Here is an 8,826-nt window from a genome sequence, read left to right on the forward strand (position 1 = left end):
TGGTAATATGAGCCTATACACACTGATATTAACAATACATGTTGTGATCCATTCTTGTATGAAATGTATATCACAGTACATTGATATCGTAACCATATTTTTCGTAGTCTACTTAGGAGCAATGCTATGTGATGCCACTTCCTGTTTTGTTAAGGTGTGAAAGGTCGTGTTCCATTGCTTCCTGTGATGCCACTTTGGGGTATGGTCAAATGACATAATTTCCTGTGATGTCATCAGAGGTCAAGGGTTGTCTGATGTCACGTCCGCTAACCCTGGCATTTTCGTGAAATGACATCCCTGCACCTAACGTACACAATGAAATAAACGGCGTTGGAATGGCCAACAAGTGCTGGGATCTGGATTGGTCCGGTTTATACTACATATAAAAATAACAACATACAAATAATGGCCAGAGCAGGAAAGAAGTAGCAGTCAAGCCGGTCAAGCACTACAACGAAGAACGGGATTGTAGCAAGCAAGAGAGTGTGTATGCTTATGCTGTAGGAGCTTTATTTTAGCGTGACCCCAACTGTGAAACAACACCAAGCCCTATACAACGTGGGGATACAGTAATAGGGTCCAACAATATGTATGAATAATAGAATATTGTGGGTACACTGCACTTGGAAGGACATGGAGTGATGGCAAGAGGACAGAGCGCAATATGCACACATACATTTAGAATAATAGAATATTGTGGGTACACTTCACTTGGAAGGACATAGAGTGATGGCGCGAGGACAGAATGCTGCAGACATGGGATAAAAAGGGAATGGTAGAACCAGTCTTGATTACTTTGCTGGTTGATCCGAAAGCTGTGCTCGCTTTCAAAGCTAGATTTCTGGGATTTTCATGCAACTTGACCTTCTTAACTGCTCTGCCAAATGCAAAGGGATATTCTCGTGTGGCGCAGAGAGCTAACGCGTGATTGCAGACACTCGTGAGGGGGCACCATACCACAGAACCAGTTGTTTGGCCTGTTTGTTCTCAGCAGAGAGGCTCTAACATTATTTACAAGAACTTGAATCATACACTATATTCTATTTGATTAAATAAGTGTTTATCACAGAGACAATAGTATGTAAAGCCCTGGCATTTTGCATGCTAAACCTGACTACATTTAAGCTTTGTCCACTGTTTGTGAACAATAAACGTAGGGTCGGTGCAAGGAATTTTGCCACCCTAGGCAAACTATCAGATTGGCGCTTACTATGATATTTATAAATTCAACAATACTTTGCAATATGTTTCTTATTTTTAAAACACCGAAAAAAGTGAAAAAACTGTGTGACTCTCCAAAACCATCCAAACTCCCGAGAAACAGAGCAGCAGAAGTAGTGGGTCACCTGTTGACAAACCATGAAACATTTGATACATGATGGCTTTGGTGACCCAGACATATAAAACACACATGTTTCTAGGAATGCATGTGACTTCGTAACAGATGTGTGTTAAAACAAGTGAAAATGCACATTAGTAATTAACTTTCCAAGCTTTAATTTTTGCAAAAGTGGAAACAAGGTTCTTGATATCAATGTGTTGAGCAATGCCATGCTCTATTGACAAGGTTGCTAGGCCAACAAGTCTTTCTTGCATCATAGAAGATCGAATATAACTTTTGATCAACTTTAGCTTTGAAAAGCTTCTTTCGCCACTTGCCACTGAAACAGGCAGGGTTAAGAGAATCCGGATATGCCACCCCTTGCACTTGGGGCTGTATCTGTACCAATACAGTCCCTCTACCACTTTTTCTTCTGCACTTATCAGATATACCCTATCTGACTAATCTAGCACTTGCCACTTGCCGGCTGCACTACCACTGCTTATTAGTTAAACTTTTCTCTCCTCTGATCAGCACTTTCCACTTCTCCCCCTACCCCTCTGCACTTTCCCACTTCCCTCTCCCCTGCACGTGCTCATTCTCAAAGTCACTGGGCCTAGTAAGATCTCTGTTTTTGTTCTCCCTTGTTCCCCTCCCTTTGTCTGGCCGCCCTCTGAAACACTTGTGTATGAGCGTGATATAAAAAAAATATAATTTCATTTCATTTTGCTTCTTGCCACTGCCACAGCGGTATAAACATAACGATTTAGAGTGGACTAGATTTCAGTGCAACAGAGGGCTATTATTTATTACTGCTGTTTGGTTTGGCACATTGGATACAGCTCCCCTGTGTGTGTGTGAGTGGAGTGGAGAGGTCGTTTATATGGGGAGGGGAATCGCCTTCTTTTACATGGAGGGCACGGCCGCTATGGTTCATGTCTGCTCCTTTGGCTGAGCAGGCGAGCCGGGCGATGTGGGGATGCCAGCGCACATTCAGGGTCTCTATGCGCATATTGCGGGTTGGGTTGCGCATAATGCGAGTTCTCCTGCTAGGTGCGCATTCTAGTGACCAGGGGGATTGCGCGCCATTGTGGTGCACTGGAGTGGCACTCGTCATCTAGAAAGCGTCCCTTGTGCATGTGTGTGTGTTTGGAATGAACACATAGGCTCTCGTGTTAGGCGCCATGTCAGAAGGAAGGGGCAGGGGTTGTCTGTGGCGGGTGTAGGGACTTTTTTTTGAGGTGCTGCTGGAATAAGGGGGCAATCTGCATTCAAATTAAAGAAACGCCTTTATATCTGCACAGGTCTGTTATAGGTCTCTCTCATTTATGCTGGCTTTGCCGACATGGTGGCATTGCCCGGGCACAGTTATGTTTGCGGCACACTTTTCGGGGGAGCGCATTTGAAGACGAGCATTCTTATTTTCAGATAAATTAAGCACATTTCCGTAGCATAACCTAAAGGTTACTTACATCGGACACATCCGCACGATCGTAGTCCTCTAAGGAGGAGAGCCTCGAGGTTTGCAGTAGTGCCAAGATACTTTGGTGTATGTCTGTGCTTTTTCTGGCATTATTTTTCTGTTTGCGCATTTTTTGTTTGTGTGTCTATGGCCCTTCCAACCAGGGGGCATTTACCCTTCAAGGCTCTGTGCCGCAATAAATAATTTGAGATGCATTTTTTAGAGGGTCGGTGGGGTTTTTATCGAGTGCTTAATTAATTTTTTGAGTACTCGTGTTTCCCATCGTATGTGTCACATCATATGCCTGCTTCCCGCTTCGCACACCGGCTATAAGCAGTGCAACACGGCTGGCACTGCCACCATACTCGTTTTATGTTGGGTTGTAATGGTTTTCGAAAATAAATGGCGCGTCGTTTGTTTACAGATGCCGTGTTCCATTTACGATGTGGTATTTCTCTTCTAATCCACCTGCATACCCTGCAGGGAGCCTGCAGGCTGGCACTGCTGAGTGTGAATAGAATGCACGGCTAAAACATTATGTTTCATGCCCCTACTCTGCCTCAAAAGGCCATCAAAATCCCTCAGAGTGTAAAAATAAGACATAAAGAGCTAACACCTTGGCTTCACCCCTCACTTTTACACCCTAGGACTTTGAAAATGGCCCCCATGGACGGCCTTTTGTGTGTCCCATAGGAAGATGCCTTCCCAGTTCCATGCGTGACACCTCGAGCCAGTGGTGGGTTTCCCACTGCATGCTGGTACTTGTATGCCCATACTTGCAATGGGAAAAACGGAAATCCAAGTCCCAGCATGCAAATCATGCCTGGCTCGAGGTTTTACACACATGGAAACATTGCAGCTGATATCCAGTTACGCTCTGCGGCTGTCCATGCCAAGAAACACAAGTACAAGCCTAAGGATGCAGACTGTAGTGTCCTATGTCTATGGATCCATCATTCACAGAACGTACCTATGGCATATCTGTAACACACTTACAACAATAAGGAGGAGCAGGCAAAATGGTGATGAGAAGGGAGGAGGGCACAAGGAGCACAAAGATGAGGCCACAATGGCAGGCAGCACTTCCAACACACGTTCCCAATTTGGCGAGTCATGGTTTTAGTGGGTGTCTTTAATATAGTGTGTGTGCAGTGCAGTTTCTCTTGAATCTCTCCCAACATTCCTGGGCCAAGCAGAGCGGCGGCTGGCACTGCTATCCTGCGGGGGGAATGGCACTGCTATTTTGCCTCTGTTGTCTGCTGGCTCAGGTCCGGCGAAGCTATTTTCCACATGCCTGTGATATTTCCCTGCCAACCCGTGCCCCTGGCATGCGGAGTACAACGTGCCCGGCTGGCTAGTGGCACCGGATGTTGGCTCACGGGGCATTATGAATAGAGGTCGTTCCTTTTCAATGGGGCCTGCAAATGGCGCTCCAACGGGCACGTGAGTGCGTGTTTGTGTGTTTGGTATGAAAGAAATGCAAAGGGGTCAGGTGTTTAGAAAGATGCCCCTTCCTAACTTGGCTGGAGTTCACATGAGGGATGCGTGTCTCTGCCCGGTGCCCAAGTGTGTGTGTAGTGTGGGCGAGATAGACCGTCGGGCGTCGGCCTAGTCATGGGTGGCTGCCATGAGGGATGCGCGCCTCTGCCCGGCCCTAATAAATATCTATAACAGAATTCAACGCACTTTCACAATCTGTCAAAGTGGGAGTTCACTCAGCTCAGCAGACTTGGAAAGGCCGCCAGCACTGGCCACAGGCCACGGTCTTAAGGTCCCGCACTCTTCGACTCTTGCCCTCCTGGTGATGCGGTAATGGGGATGCAAGGCACGATGATCTGATTGTGTGTCTGCCTGCCGCCTGCAGCTAGTGCCACAAAGAAGAAGTTAACAGTTTCAGACAGGCTGCAGACTCACTGTCACTGACTCAGTCCAGGGCCAGTGGCACGTGCGGTGCTCTGGCGTACGTGTTGCCAATGAGCAGGTGCTAAGAATGATGCCAGTGCTTGAGCGAGCATGGTGCCATGCCCATGCGCGACCGTTAACTGACCCCAATCATTTCACGGGGCCAGGTGCTGCGCTGCCGCTCCTACAGCCAGCCAGCAAGGGCGGTGCTCTGGCATTCGTGTTTCCATTCATTGCAAATGCATTGCGCAGGTGCTAAAATGCATCATGCCAGTGCTTGAGCGAGCGCTGACCACGCCCATGCGTGACTGAAACTGACCCCAATCATTTCACATGGCCTTGCCTATATTGCGAATATAGGCAAATGCCTAACCTTGCCTAGTGATAGCACCGGCCCTGATAAACGCCCACTACAAAGCACACTATTAGCACTGCGAAATGTATGGAAAGTTTACAGATTTAGTGAAAGGGATGAGATTAAATAGAAATTGCAATGATACACCGGATTTACTTTCAACTGGAGGAGCATATGGTGGCAGGACTGTTATCTCAAATTTGCTGTGCCTGGGTGGGGCAGAGGATACTTTATGTATGAATGCCAGGGCATTTTAACTTCACACCGAAACATACTGATGCAGTCTACTCCATTCAACCCTATTTCTGCTCCTCTGGAGAACCCCTCCCCTCCCCTATACCCTATCTAGCCCAGTTCCTTTGTGACCCCCGACACCCTCCTTGCCGTATTGTAACCAAGGATGGGCAAACCGGCAGCAATTTGCTCTCTGGGAAAATTCAGAAAAATTCTCCTGCTTCGCCACTTGCGCCCATGGACATAATCCCACTGAACATTGCGCGTTTTGCCTTAAATTTAAGGTTTTTTTTAACGCAATTTCATTTTATAGGGGTGTTACAAAACGTTTTGTCCCTCATAAATGGCTGATGAAATGAAGATTAGGTTAAAAAAAAGACCTTTCTGGGCTGGCGGCAAAAAAGCGAAATTCGCCTAATTTTCTCTGCCGGAGAAGGTAAAATGAAGACGCACTTCAACCATTTTGTTTCTTCCATGGTAATATCACCCACAGGCCCCCCTCTCTCCTTTTGTAATTGTAACCCTTTAGGTGTGTTGCCTTTGCACAGCACTCTATTGCTTCTCCGCTAGGTTTCCGCTTTATAAATTCCACATATTGTTACATGATCAAATTAAATACTGTATAATATACATTGGAACGCAATTGGTAAGTTCAATCGTATGAAATTGTAACATACACAGCATTTTTAGAAGACTGCTCCTTTGCATTACATCAGGTTACTTTGCAAACACTGACAATTGCATTTTTAGAGGTGCAGAGCACTTGTGTTTTTAATGACTTACTTAAAGTTACTCGTTCCAATATTGCTAGTCGTCTCGTCTGTTGTCTCCAGGCCGGCCTGCTGCTGCTGTTCAGTGCTCACACTCTCTCAGACTGATGACAGTGCTCTCTGCTCGTTGCTCGCGCCCCCTCGCCCACAACACCACCAGTCTGGATTCACTGACCGTTTGCTAAATCTGTCACCCCTAGACTCCAGTCCCACCACGCTCAAGTTTGCAGCCAACTTTCGGCATGTGCTGGAGTATGGTGGCCACTGGCCGGCAGGCTGCAGTGCACACAACACACACACCCAATGAGCATGATGGCCCTGCCTTGCCTGGTGGCGCCGGTTCAGCGGGAACGGGACACACAATGATTGGCTGCTGTGCCGGCCTGGCACTGCTAGTGCTACATACTAGCAAGTAGGTCAGCCCAGCAACAACAACAACATGCCATTGACTGCCCCTTGCGGAGACAGGCAGGTGGAAGCCCTGTGCCAGCCCTGCCCTCCTCCACCTGAGGCAGCACAACATTTAGCATAAAAATCACTAGAGCTTGCAGATTGCAAGTGACTGTGCAATGTAACTTGCAAAGAGACATGGGGCCTCATTCCGAGTATGGCGGTAAGGGATAGCGGCCACCGGTAACGAGACCGGTGGCGGTATTCCCTTACTGCCATACTCCGAGTTCCCTCTGCGCCCTCGCCCTTAACGCCTGCTTTGAGCAGGTGTTAAAGTCGAGGGCGCAAAGGGGCCTCCAAGCCAATAACGGTGACCGTAATGAACAGTCACCGTTATTTGCATCTTCCCCATTCCCATTGAGCCCTATGGGGGCTCATTTGGGAATGGGGAAGAGCCTTGGTGAATGGGGAATTACCGCCCCGCCAACCTTGGAATGGGGCGGTGATTCCGCCATCCACCAAGGCGCTGCCGGTCCGGATACGGCGTCAACCAAGGCGTTAATAGCGCCATTGGTTAGCGCCGTACTCGGAATGAGGCCCCATGAGCTCAGCCGGCTCGGATGAGTGAGAGTCAGTCGGTTCACATGCTGGCCACGCCCCCAAACCCACACCACTTGACAGTGCGATCATCACAGCTGTCGGCCAAGGCCCGACCAGGGCTGCGTTGCACTGCCTCCTGTCCTGGCTGTCGCCGCAGCAGATGGCTGGGCCGTGCCTGCTTGGCCTGGGGCAGTGGCACAGACTAGTGCTTTTCTGAAGTGCTTTTCTGATGCATTTTATCAAAGCAAACTTAAGACTTTGGAACTAAGTGTTAACTTGCTTTGATTTCGGCATACTTAAATCCAGACTATGATCATTGTCACATATGTACGACAATGCCATCCACTGGTTTACATCATTTTTATCCAACCGCTTGCAACAGGTTAAGGCAACCCAAACGTGCCTGAAGTTCTGCTTGTAAACTGTGGAGTTCCGCAGGGCTCTTCCCTGTCTCCTATATTGTTTAATTTATATATCTGCCCACTACTCAATATATTTGCCCAATTTGATTTGCATTACCATTCATATGCGGACGATACGCAGATATATGTTCATCTACGGTAGCCTCTGGAGGCAGTGGAGCGGATATTTAAATGCGTCAAAAGAATTCAATCTTAATTCAATCTTGAATGCTGGAAAATAGACTTCAATTAAACCCTTCAAAGACGCAGATTATTGTCTTGGTCCAAAAAAGAAATTGATCAATATGCTGTACTTGGTACACTGTCCAACTCTGTTTGAAATGGCTGCTAATTATACGCAGACAGTAACAAATCTGGGCTGTATTTGGCAGTCCATAATGAGTTGTAACCTACAGGTAAGCCAAATTATTAAGGCCTGTTATTATCAGATGAAACTCCTGAAACCCTTACTCCTACATATCTCTGTGAAAGACCGTCCAATGGCGGAAGGAGCACTTAGGAAGAGCAAACTGAATTTTTATAATGCTATGCTAGCGGGCATACCTAAATATCAACTTCAGCGACTTTGGGTCACACAGAACTCAGCGGTATGACTCTCACTGTCACGGAAAACACCAATTTCAGAGTACCAGACAGGTCTTCACTGGCTCCGTGTGCAGCAGCGAATGCAGTTTAAGATTCTCTGCCTCGTTTTTCAATGTATTCATGATCTTGCCCCAACCTATCTGACATAAAAAATAGTAAGTCCTCGGTCAACCCGCACACTGCGATCCATGGGAAAGGGCCTGTTAGTAACCCCCCCTTTCAGAACCACCATGTGGGGTGACAAACGTTTCTCTTCCGTGGGCCCTCGTGCATGGGACTCCCTTCCTCCACAGCTATGGAAAATGGATTCTCTAACTATATTCACGATCAATGAAAAACGTATTTATTTAAGTAATTTCCTGAGTCAATAGGCATAGGCAAATTTCTGTTTATACTCAACTATAATTCCATCTGTGCCTACATGCAGCTCGCTTCCAGGCTCCCTTCTGGGATATGTGCGGTATAAAAATGTTTTTTTTTAAACAAATGTAAAAAATGTGCATGCATGGATGCACACAGGAGACACAGTCAGGACTCCGGAAATGAGATGAGAACACATTAGCAGCACAATAAAAATCGATCAATGAGAATGTCAGGTCCTCACGCCTCTTGACAGGCGCAGAAGCAGCACAAACGCCTCCCTCCCCATTGAGTCTTGGCACCTGGGAAATAGACACCGCAGGCCTCCGCAACCCTCTGAGGAAAGAGGGTTAGGGTCCGTTGAGTGGATGGGTAGAGGGAGTTCAGGATGGCCGCAAAGAGGTTCAGGAAATAACAGTGGATGG

This window comes from Ambystoma mexicanum, chromosome 1q, assembly GCF_040938575.1.
Source record: "Ambystoma mexicanum isolate Mex_15411 chromosome 1q, UKY_AmexF1_1, whole genome shotgun sequence".
Classification (NCBI taxonomy): domain Eukaryota; kingdom Metazoa; phylum Chordata; class Amphibia; order Caudata; family Ambystomatidae; genus Ambystoma; species Ambystoma mexicanum.